Genomic DNA, 6000 nt, shown 5'->3' with positions numbered 1-6000 from the left:
CTTCTCTTATCCTCTTCCACACTGGATGTTGTATTTAATTTTCATTTTGCTTAACATCTGGATAGTCCTGGTTTGAGCTTTGCTGATTACTGCAAGTCACCTTGATTAGATATGGGGGATAGCAGGATAGAGAGATACCCAGCATCAGTAAAAAGTACAACAAATTATGTTGAAAAATTTGCAATTTTAAAGCCTGGGGGAAAGGACCTCATCTGGCACCCAAAACACCACAAAGATTGTGTCAGGCAAGCTTCTCTGAGGACAGCATCCCACAACTGGCATTCCACCACCAAAAAGGCCCTTTTCTCATAGGCTGACTTCTCCTAGTGAAGGGCCTCTGAAGATTATGTTAATGAACCCTGGGAATGGAATAGACTGTAAGGCAGCGCAGTGCATTGTATAGTCAAAATAAATGGTGAGGAAGCAAGTGCCTAAGCTTCCTCATGGCAGACAAACACTTGGAGCTATGTTGGCAGCCTCTGAAATAAGACGGGAGCTGGGCAGGGCTTCTATACCCACTGCTATAAAAATCTTTAGTCAGGCCTTTTGCCGAACATAAAAGTTTCTCTCAGTAATTCCCTTCACCTACCCCAGTGTCTTGTGGTCGAACTAATAGCAACCTACAGCTAGAATCAGTTGAGGAACAGCTTTTTGTGGATTTCATTTGCACTTAGTATGTCTGTGGTTTGAATATTTTTCTTATTTCAGGAGGAAAAGGTAGCAGAAATACTAGCTTTCCAAGCTGCCAAAGGTTTGTTTCTCTTTGTTGACCTTCTGTTAGGTTTGGAAGCTTATTAGAGCAAGACAGTCAAAACACAGACAGGAAACAACGTGCAATGTTGTCCAACTAGAGTATTGATTACCTCCCTGTGATTTTCATGTTAAAGAGACATTGTCAGATCAAATTCAGTCCAAACTCTGGATTTTTCTTTCCTTTTTAAATAAAATAAAATAATGACCCTTGGTTTATGGGTATATTTCTGTTCCTCCTTCCTTCATTCCAAAATTTCCAAAGCAAACATTCCAAGGTCGCTTTGGAGATTCAACCAGACTTGGGTTCTCTCATAATATTTAACATGCTTTTGTGGGATCTGAAAACAGCCTACCAAACCTGATATTCTTTACAAAAGAAAGAAAGAAAGAAAGAAAGAAAGAAAGAAAGAAAGAAAGAAAGAAAGAAGAAACCAATGATATATCTTCTGCAATGTCAACTGCAAAAAATTGTATTTTTCATTGCTGGGGGAACACCTGTACTACTCACTGGCCCAGAATGCTCCAGGACATCACTGGGGGATTTTGCAGCAAATTCATTCATTTCTGTAACTCCCATTCATTTTTATTTCCCCTTGCTTCCACAGGGAGACCCAGGTAGTCTTCTGTTTCTGAATGGACGATTTCCAATCAGTAACAAAACAAATGCCATTATAAAGAATGAGTAACACAATGAATGACATTTTAAACAATGAAAACAAATGGAGTCCAGTAATTCAACAAGCAATAAATAAATAAATTCTCGCACATATCTAGTATGTAATATAGCTATTCTATGGAGTAATGGATGATGCATCAAACTTTGCCCATTATCTATCGTGTGCATTATAAGGAGCTAAAAAGAAATGAATATTCCATTACACTAGAGGGCCCTGAGAACATTGGGCTTTGTTTTCCCCTTTTCATCTGAACTCAGTGTATACACATGCCAGAAAAAAAGATGCAAAGGTTTTTCATATATAGCAACTTAAAGCTTTGCAGATTTTGAAATGGTGTGGGCATTCTGTTTACAAGCTAATGGCAACTGGTAAGAAAGAATTGGGTGCTGCTCCTGAATCACAACGTGCCCACAACTTCATTGATCTGTATAGGCATTATTCAATCTATCATCAATTCAGCAAAGATGAGGGGGCAGAGAGAGAAGGCCATCTTTCAAGCACTGCCTCTCCCCATATAAATCCACCCAGACTCCGTGTTCATCATCTGAGGCCCTTATTTGTGTGCCTCCTCCATGTGAGGTCCAGAAGGTGGCAACATGAGAACGGGGCTTTTCTGCAGTGGCTCTCCATTTGTGGAATGTTCTCCCCAGAGAGGTTCACCTGGTGCCTTCATTATATATATTTTAGGTACCAGGCGAAAATGTTCCTGGCTGATTAATATTCTAGAGCCTTTTAAATGTGTTTGTGAAGGAGAGGGGGGTTATTGTTTGGTTGTTTCTGATTTCACCATTTATTTGTGCTTTTACCTTGTATTTTTACCTTGTGAACTGCCCTGAAGGGTAGTATATAAATCTAATAAATAAAACGGAATAAAATCTTTCTTCTCCCTATCTAGCTGAGGTAGTGGTCTGGCTTGCTGTGCTTCTTTAAGCAATTTGATTGTGCTTGCTCCTTCCATCTGTAGCAGAACCCTTCCTTTGGACATACAGTTAGATGAGGCACAGGCCCTTTCTCCAGTAGCTGCTGAATTAGTTGGTCCTTACTCTGTCCCATGATGCCAATAGCTACAGTGGAAACTTCCCGCACGAATGTGTTGAGACCAGTTGTGTGGGAATGTGAGGGGAGCCATGGCCCTGGGCCCAGAATTTTGAGGGGGTACAACCTGGCACCCCCACAACAGGCTCCCTCACCAAGGCCATGTGGCTGCTGCCTTCCAGAGTCACAACTCCACATCTCTTTTGCAATGTTTAGCTTCATTCTCGTTTTGGCTAATTTCAGCAACATCAGAATTTTGTGAGATTCCAAACCCACATTTGTTCTTGTGAGATCTTTGCACCCAAATCCCCCATCATGGCAGCTACTGTTCATATACGGATTGATTATTGCTTGATTAATTCAATCACAAAACCAATGTAAGGCCATATTTTCAATATCAGAGGAAGACTAACCTTTTTAAATAATCATCATCATCATCATCATCATCATCCACCCAGGGACTGGACAAAAGGATGGTGTGAAGTTGTTTTTCTGAACTTTGTAAACTGTTGGATAAGATTGGAACAGATGACCTAGGGGTGAATGTTTCATATCCTATTACCAGTCTCTGGAGCCGCAGAGTCCCCACTGAGGAAGTTTTCCATTTAAATTCTCCCCATCCACCCCACCAGGACTTCCTCCTCCTCCGCTCTCTAGTTCATGTTCCGTGTGACTAGAAATTGGAACCATTAAAAAGGGAAGCTCTGAATGAAAAAAGAGGAGCCAGAGTTTATTTTGTTTTCTCTGAGAGAAGATCCGGTCACTGACCATCCTTAGAAAACTGACTCCAAAGTTTCCTTTAGAGAGTTCCAAGTTGGAAGGGGCTCTCTTGTGCTAAGCTATGCTCAGATGAGAGAGGAAGGCTTGTTAATGGTTTCAAGCACCATGACACTATATCTAAGGCACTACATCGACATCTAAGAGTGGGTCTATAGTTGGGCCAAGCCGAGACATTCTCTTGCTTTGGAGCAGATCACAACAGGTGACATTTCAGCAACATTGGGGGGGAAAGAGAATTCTCTCATTCAGTTCATGCTTACATTGCGATGAATGAATTTTGCAGAGTGCCACTTGAGCCCAAGCTGAATTGCACACTTAATTCTGGGAGGAAGCTAGAAATAATTATCAGTTTCTTGTCAGTTTCTGGCTGGGATCATATGTCAAAGACATAAGATGTATATCAACATCAAATGCCAAATGGATATGGGCCCAAAATTTGTGAATTTCAGGTATGCCTGAAGCTGCTAATGTAACCATTTTCCCAACAATTCTTTCCAGAGAGGAAATGCTGGAAATAAGAATAGCTGGTTGGGATTCTGCATCCATATTGCATTATGTTTTAGTATGGGTCAAATGATACTGCAATCTTAACATCCCCCTTCAATATTGCCACAAGGTGACCTATCCCACTGGTGGCAGTCCATTGCTCCAAGGTGAGCTGCCTTCTCTGTAGGAAGGTCATTGTGAGTGTACCAGGTCAGGGACAGGAGTTTGTCTTCATCATGATCGACATTGACAATACAAGTATATTCAAAGGTAGGTTTATGGTTTTTGTTGACTGTTCTGTAAAATGCTACATGTCAGAGGATTGGCCATTTGGCCTGTCATTCTGTGAGCATGGATTTAACCCTAGAAATACATAGGGTCCAATGATCTCACTATTCTATTTGAAAGCTCCACATTAGGGATTGGGAAACTGTGGACCTCCAGGTGTTGTCCAGCTCCCATCATCCTTGACAATTAGAACATCTGGGAGGCCACAGGATCCTTAACCCCATCCTATATTCACCTTGCTTCCTGAAGTCTTTGTAGCTAAAGTTTGCCTAGCAAGAAAGGAGCGAAAGAAACCAGTTTGAACGGGCTTTGTTTTTGTGAGGCAATAGTAAGAGGTTAGCAATGTATAAGTGATATGTTATCTAATAAATCCCTGTAAAGGCATGTAGCTTCAAGAAGTTACTGCTTTCGTGCTTTCGTTATTATCTTTTAAAAAAATCTATCATTGCTATTATTTCAGCTTTGAGAACATGCAGGCAGTGTGCCATGAGCCATAAAACCACCACCTCCAATGCGTTAATTTTTGATGGGGAACGATTTAAAAAAAAAAAACCAAGAGGAAGATTATAGCATTTGACTGCTATCCAGAAGGCCCTGAATAGAGCTTGGCATTTGGCATCCGTTAATTAAGCGGCAAGAGAAGCATCTTAAAAATTGCAGAGGGATAATAGAAACAAGGCTGGGGTAGGAGTGGTAACAGGGAGGAGGCAGTACGTTAATATAAAAAGAGGCCTGCCAGATCAGGCGAAAGGCTCCATCTAACGCAGCATCCTGCTCTCACAGTGGCCAAACAGATGACTATGGGAAGCCCACAAGCAGGAACTGAGGCAACAGCCAGTGGTTCTCAGCAATTGGCATTTAGAGGCACACTGCTTCTGACCATAGACTGAAGAAAGCACACCAAATATCCGGGTCTTAGCAGAGGTCTACAATGAGCTTACTAGGAGTTTTGATTTGTTATGCTCTTCCATGGTGAGCTTTTGGGATAAGTAAGTTCCAAGTCACGGTTGGCATCCCTAAGGAGATGCAGGGGAGGTGTGATTCCATTCCTGATTTCCCCCTGGCCTTTTGTATATATTTTGAATGCCCACTTATTTGCTATCCAACCAGTACCATGTGAGAGGCTACATGCCCTTCCACTTGGTCTTAATTGACGGTTAATTGCATCTTAAGTGCTGTAAAATCCTTATGTTTGGCACATATGGAAAAATTATTTTGCTTCATTTGGAAACTAAAGCTAATGATGGGCGGATGCCACTCAGCTCACCCTCAAACTCCATTAAAGCATTTTTTGTTTTCATTTAACTTTCCTGGAGAAAACTTGAAATGCCCTCATACTACTTTAATTCCAGTGCAGGCCCCCACCCTCTCTGCCTTAGCAATTATGTGTACCATTCAGAATCATAACTTCAGGATGTCTCAAGATCACTTAATGTTGATTAGCTTAGCTACAAAATAGTATACCAAGGAGGTTTAGGAATCTACATTATGTATGTGTGGCATATGGCTGTCTAATATAGAGGGGTTGTAGCCAATTATTTTTTACTCAGAGTAAACCCAGGGGAATTATTAGACTTTTGTTAGTCATGGCCTTAATTTTAATGGGTCCACTCTGAATCTGATATACTTTGAAGATTTCAGGGCATTTATTTTGGTGAATTCAAGATTCTAGCCCTTAAGATAGTGGGGAATAAAACCTGAAACTCAGGGCCAGTTTCTGCTAAAAACAGCCCAGAAAACAGATGTATTCAGATATTGTTCAGGAAGGCCAAACACCTTTGCTCATCTGCCAAACTTCTTTGCTCATCAGCCATTTAGAGAAGGCTGTCAATGTTCCTTCCAGACCACATGTGATCATTTCTTAGGAACAACTAAAAGGCTTCTTACTATGAGGTATGAAAAGTAAGCAGAACTCTTGTCCTTAAAACACATTGCCACTTCCTTTACCCCAACCAGTGCTTTTTTCGGGGAGTACTCAAGG

This window comes from Podarcis gaigeae (assembly GCF_964106915.1).
Source record: "Podarcis gaigeae genome assembly, chromosome: 1".
Classification (NCBI taxonomy): domain Eukaryota; kingdom Metazoa; phylum Chordata; class Lepidosauria; order Squamata; family Lacertidae; genus Podarcis; species Podarcis gaigeae.
This window is presented reverse-complemented; position numbering follows the sequence as displayed.